At 32.4% G+C, this 6,481-nt stretch overlaps 1 long non-coding RNA gene across 1 annotated transcript; it reads right to left on the bottom strand.

The window, feature by feature from the left end:
- Nucleotides 1–2,014: 2,014 nt before the first annotated feature.
- On the bottom strand, nucleotides 2,015–6,233 carry LOC145796524 (uncharacterized). The gene is made up of 3 exons (XR_014336995.1): nucleotides 5,964–6,233; nucleotides 2,996–3,117; nucleotides 2,015–2,329 (listed from the first exon to the last, which is right to left on the bottom strand). It is a non-coding gene; the product is annotated as an uncharacterized LOC145796524 (long non-coding RNA).
- Nucleotides 6,234–6,481: the final 248 nt, after the last annotated feature.

The following is a 6,481-nucleotide window of genomic DNA, read 5'->3' as shown; positions in this document are numbered from 1 at the left end:
CATCGACTCCAATTTGATCTCTTGGGCCTCTCGCAAGCAATGAACTATGGCTCAATCATCTATTGAATTCGAGTGCAAAGCCTTAGTTGATGCTACTGTTGAAATTTCTTGGCTTCAATCCTTATTGTTTGAACTTGGTGTTACCTTGTACACACCTTCGATTTTGTGGTGCGACAATCTTGGATATACCTAGCTGTCAGCTAAACTGGTCTTCCATGCACGCATTAAACACATTGAAATTGACTTGTATTTTGTTCAGGAAAAGATTGCTCAGTGGGACCTCCAAATCCAGTTCATCTCTTCTCGAGATCAGATCGTGGACGTTCTCAACAAAGGCTTACCTTCTCAGTCCTTCTAGTTCTTTTGCAACAAGCTGCAATTTCGCTCCTAGGAATCTTCAGCTTGAAGGGGGCTATTGATCAATATGTAAAGAGATTTAAAGGGCGGCACTATTTGCACTCCAAAAGATTGGTTAGACACCCCATCTTTATAAAAAAATATATATTATTATTATTATTATGTCCCTATTCAAAATGGTCAAAAAATAGATACTAAAAAAAGTAAAAATCATTCTATTTCGGACACCCCATCTCATAACCATTCCCAAACTTCTATTATTTTTTCTCCTACTCTCTTACTTTCTTCACTTTTCATTTTCGTACTCAACCCTATTTCCCTTAAATTTATCATTTTTGCATTCTATTATACATTCAAGTTAATAATGAACAATGCAAAAGACACTTCAAGCTCTTTTCAATAGAGAGAGTATGTTTTCCATTCATCTTCTTCATTTTTGTTTGATAGTTTTACAAAATTTGTTCAAAAATTCAGTATCGAACAAATTACATTTATTTGGAAACTTGTTTCTAAACAAATTTCACATTTTCAACGATATGTTTCTGAATTATTTGACATTGTTTAACATTTTTTATATTCGAACAAAATGTCTATGTTCAACTTTGTGTTTTTGTGCAAAAGAAAAAAGAAAAAAAAAATCATAGCAGAATATCTTTGCTAGTACAAAAAATCACCATAGTTTCTCAATAAAACACAAATGATGAGTAGACTGTTTGTTTAGTTTCCTATAGTCATCATATTAGATTGTCAATGGCAAAACTACTTTGTGTTACAACATATTTCTATAATAAGAGTTTATGATTGAAAGAAAACTTCATATTTCAGAGAGAGTTTATGGGGGTCATTGATTTAGAGAAACAATGGAATGATGAGAGAAAGAAATATAGAGTTTGGTATTGAAAACTTGTGATTTCTTTGAATGATGACGGGGTTGGCTCTACCGTGAGAAGTTGGGTTTGTTGTTCTTCTCTACCACATTACAAGAAATCGCACTTTTACCGACTAAAAATTTGGTTGGCAAAAGTCCATTTTTAGCCAGCAAAAGTTATCTGCAACCAATTTTTTTAGTCGCCACTTTAGTCGCCAATTGAGGGTCGGCAAAAGTAATTAGCAACCAAAACTTTTTTTAGTCTGGAAAAAGTTATATTTGCCGACTAAATTTTTGGTCGCTAAATATTTCATTACTGCAACTAATCCATTTAGTCACTAAAACACTTTAGTCGCAAAAAGTGACATATTCCCGACCAAACATGTTAGTCGCCAATTGTCACATTCCACGACCAAACATGTTAATTGCCAAATGTCACAATCCACGACCAATAGATTAGTCGCCAAAAGTCACATTCCACGACCAAACATGTTAGTCGTCAAAAGTAATGTTTGCACAACTAAAAGTTTAGTCGGCAATAGACCTATTCGCGACCAAAATCTTTGGTTGCCAAAATTAACAATTTTACTAACTAATTATTTAGTCGCCAAATGTACCATTTTGCCTATAAACATTTTGGCCGGCAAAACCACAATTTGGTCGCCAACATCTAATAAAATAAACCTATAATTGCAAACAAATACTCCATCAAATCCATTCAATATAATCTGTAATTAAAAAGAATCATTCATACCAATAAAGTATCTGAATCATGAACATTCAATGAAATACAAAAATTATCCAATCATGAACCTGTTTAATAAAAGTCGACAATTATTATAAGTTTCCATCCACAAGTAATTCCAAAGTACATATTTCTCCAATTAAAATTCCGATTCACATCCATCTAGCATAAAATTTAAAACATAACAAGTACTTGTTATTATGTTTTAAATTTTTATCCATTGGCATCTATCCGAAAATATAATTACTAGTCTATCCAAATATTTTTCATACACATCTATCCAAAAATATATAATCCTTGAAAAAATATAAGTGTCAACTAGTCCTGTACAATTCAGCTTGTTGCACAAGTTCATCCATCTGTACAGAAGAAAAAGATAAAAAAAATGTCAGGTAATGTTTCTATGAAAATATTTGCACATCAAATGATTGTAAAATTGGACAAAAAAATAAAAAGTTCCATGGAAAGTAAAGGTAACATGAACAAGAAAGTAAAGGTAGAAATTTCATTTAATTTGGTGTTACACCAGAACAGGGCAAAAAATGTCCAAGCAAACTTTAGTTAATAATAAATTAATAATCATGGTCACCCTGTCCTGTTTTAGGAAGTGATCATAATCAGGGTTTGTAATCTATTACTCTAGAATCACCTACAAGAATTTAGTTGTTGCGGGGGAGGGGTGACACTAGCACGGCATATGAGAGGGATTTGTGCAGTTAGGGGTTTGAATCTTATATCTATCAAAAAATTAAACAAATATTTTTTCGAACATATACAAAGCAGACATATTAAAAAAATGTTCTTTTGAAGTAAATAAAGGATCATAGCAACTTTGAATTTAGACCGGTAGAACATGTAATAGATCATCAAGAAGGTATCTGACAGTGGACCATCAATTATCCCAAAGTATAAGTAAAAACCAAAAAAAAACTTGAAGCCTTATTCTATGAGAACATTGATTTTAGAACCCATGTACTGAGGTTCTTACTAGCATTCCTACTAGTAATTTAGGTTTAAGGACATACCTCCACTACAAAAGTTCGTTTTGCCTCCAAAGTTAAGCAATGAACAACAACATTCCATTTTCTGGAACAATTATCAGGGACACAAAGCCGCCTATAATACTACTGCATTTGATGGAGAGGAGCTGAGAAAACATGAATGCCATTAGTTTGACAATCCAAAAAACAAAAAAAAAATCATAAAATTACTTGAAACATAAATAATAAGTTAAAAAAACATTAATGCTGCTGCTGCGGCTCACATTAAGGACACAATAAATTAATATATGAGAGGAGACTTTTAATGCAGCATTCCATGGGATGAGTGCAACATCCTTCACAAATATATATATATATATATATATGTGTATGTGTGTGCTGCAATGCTGCTCAATGTGTTTTGTTATATAGAGAGAGACGAATCATTTTGAACCATCAAAGAGGCGATCCGAGTTAAAATGAATGGAAAAACAGAGAGAGGGAAGAAGATTGAAGAGCAAAGACCTACCCATAAAAAAGCAATCAGTAATTCACTGAAGATTTCAAGAAGATTGGGACTGATATCCTATGACCCAATTTTATGCTGACATTGACCCCAAGGTTGATAAGGAGCCCACCTCAACAAGTAAAACCAAAGAAATAATATAAATATGGGCATAAATCACCAAGAAATGTAGAAAAAAAAAATATATATATATATATATATAAAGGGAACAAACAACGAAACAATCATCATTACTCATGAGAAAATCATTAAGGCCAGTTAGACAACAATGTCAACTCCACTAATGCACTATCAGCAAATACCTGAATTAACCCAAACACATTTGCACATTTCCACACTTGGGTGGAGTTCAGCGTTTTTGCTTTTCGGCTTATTTAGTATTAAAAAAAAAAAAAAAAGCTTTTTAAGCCCAAGCCAAACGGGGACTCCTATTTTGTTGAGATCATGAAATGTGGCAGCATATTGGAAATCTTTAATTATTTTGGGTGTTCTCAAGCTCTGCAATAGAGTGATTTATGATTTTTTATATTCATTATGATCATTAAATAATTATTAAAATAATTAGTACAGCCACATGAAGCAACCAATACTTGCATTGAACATGTAAATTAACTAGTAGAAATTAACTACTATAGATAGCATGGATAACAGAGGCTATCTCAACAGTATCCTAAACAACATATGCAAACTGAACACAAAGAGATGGAGGTCAGTTTACACTATGAGAAAGCAATCTGATTTCAAGGTGATGTATAAAGTGGTGGATATCCTTGGAAAGGCAAAGAGCTAATACCAATATCCATCCAACAAAAATCAACCAAAACAATCACCAGATTTATTAGCATTTATCAATAAACCTATTTAACATATTTCGGTTTTAACTCCATCTATGTACAGTGTATGTGGTGGATATTTTGAAGGGCAATCTTGACTCCAAAAGGCAAGCATGGAGTTAAGAAACTTAATGTAATGACAGAACATGCCAGAGAAACTTATGGACCTGTGGTAAAGTAACTCAAACATGGACCAGTGGTAATAGGCATTGAGAAATTTAACATGATAATAGGCATTGAGAAATTTAACCAAACAATTGGTGGCCATGTCCTCAAACATGGACCTGTGGTAAAGTAACTCAAAGATGCAACATAAATAAAAATCTTAGGATAGTTTGACATGATAATCGGCATTGAGAAATTTAACCAAACAATTCGTGGCCATGTCCTCAAACATGGACCTGTGGTAAAGTAACACAAAGATGCAACATAAATAAAAATCTTACACCTCAAAATCTGCACTATTCATGCATAATATATGATTTGAAATAAGCTCATAAACTAAAATCATATAATGCATCAACTAAATCATAGAACTAATTATAATACTTGTGTACAATTATTACTACATAAAGAAGAAAATTACCAATTGTATCACATTCATGCACTAAGCAATTGAAATTTAAAGATCAAAACAATAACAATCATTGTTTTTATCTACAATTCTCCATAACTGTACAAACCTGTTAGACATGTCAGATCAAAACAATATCGGATCTTTTTCTTCTTTTCTTTTTTTTTTTTTTTTTTTGAGAAAGTTATAAAGCAATTGCAAAAGACATTTCAGATCTAAATATCACTCCATTTTTTTTATGACCCTTGATTTTCATTTATGGGGAAAAAAGGGGTAGCAATTTTGAACTGGAATCAAATGCAATAATACTGGAAATATAGGAACTAGTACTTTCAGCAGAGCATTGCAAATCACTATAAAATTTTAAAGCAAGTTTAAGTTGGAGTATTGAACGTCAGTTTCATGGATCCATTCACAATCAACACACAATTAGTCAGCACAAACAAATGACACTCAAAGCCCACCTCCTCCAGGTGAAGATAATGACTGGTCAGCTTGAAAGATGGACATGTAAATTAACTTATTTTCATTTTTAGTGGACTTTTTGCATTGTCTAGATGGACATAAAAACTAAAAAATTTGACTCAAATTTGAAAAGATTTCACTAAAGACAAAAATAATAAGTAAGCTTAACTACTCACATTTTTCTCCTTAATTTGAACTATTTACCATTATAGAATTTTCAATTGTAGTAAACTAATAAATGATAGACTATCCCACTGTGTCTGTCTGTTAATAAGCAAGTTAGTAAAAACAGTAACTTTAGATAAAACAACATTTAACATTGTTTTCAATTCCAAAAAGTATTCCCAAAAAAAAAAAAAAATCCCAAAAAAGTATGTTTATCAGTAAGAGAATCACATACTGGTTCCCTTGCAAAGGCCATTATACAATTTTTCAAAAGCTGCTTTTGTGATTAGCCTCAAAGCAGAGGTGAGAGCCCCTGAGGCTGCCAAACCAGCTAGGAAGGCAAAAATTCATTAGAAGAATATTCATGAACCAATTGTATTCATTCAAATAGGTAGAAATGAACGCAAAACTAGTCAAAGAAATAGTACTCTTTTAACTAAAAGGGCTTACTTGGATGAACTCAGGGCACATGAAGAATGGGTCTCCAACCATTCCACCTTGAACATGGGCGTCTGCAACTCCGAAAGCAGCAACAATGATGCATATACTGATAAAATTTTCGATTCCTCCCTTCCCTGATGTCGCTAAATCCAACTGTCAAAGTGACACCAAAGTACATCCAGAATCTTATGATTCGCGATTCGATTCGCGATTTTTGCAAAATCGATACGAATCTATGAGTGAATCTCTCCGTTACCAGAATCTTACGATTCGCGATTCGATTCGAATTTTTTGCAAAATCGATACGAATCTATGGGTGAATCTATTTTGGAAGTAAATCTCTAGTGAATCACACAATTCACAATTCAATTCACTTTTTACGATTCATGCAATTTTTTAAATTATTGTGTCCGACATATTTTCGACTTTTTTTTCTCCATGTTTTTAGTGAAAATGACATAATACAACTTCAAAAAGCATTTAATATCAAAATAACCAACATAGATACATAATTTGTTGTTATTTTA

This window comes from Camellia sinensis, chromosome 8 (genome assembly GCF_055761805.1).
Source record: "Camellia sinensis isolate YWXY chromosome 8, ASM5576180v1, whole genome shotgun sequence".
NCBI lineage: Eukaryota > Viridiplantae > Streptophyta > Magnoliopsida > Ericales > Theaceae > Camellia > Camellia sinensis.
The sequence above is the reverse complement of the archived record's forward strand: the minus strand, read 5'-3'. Positions and strand labels throughout refer to the sequence as shown.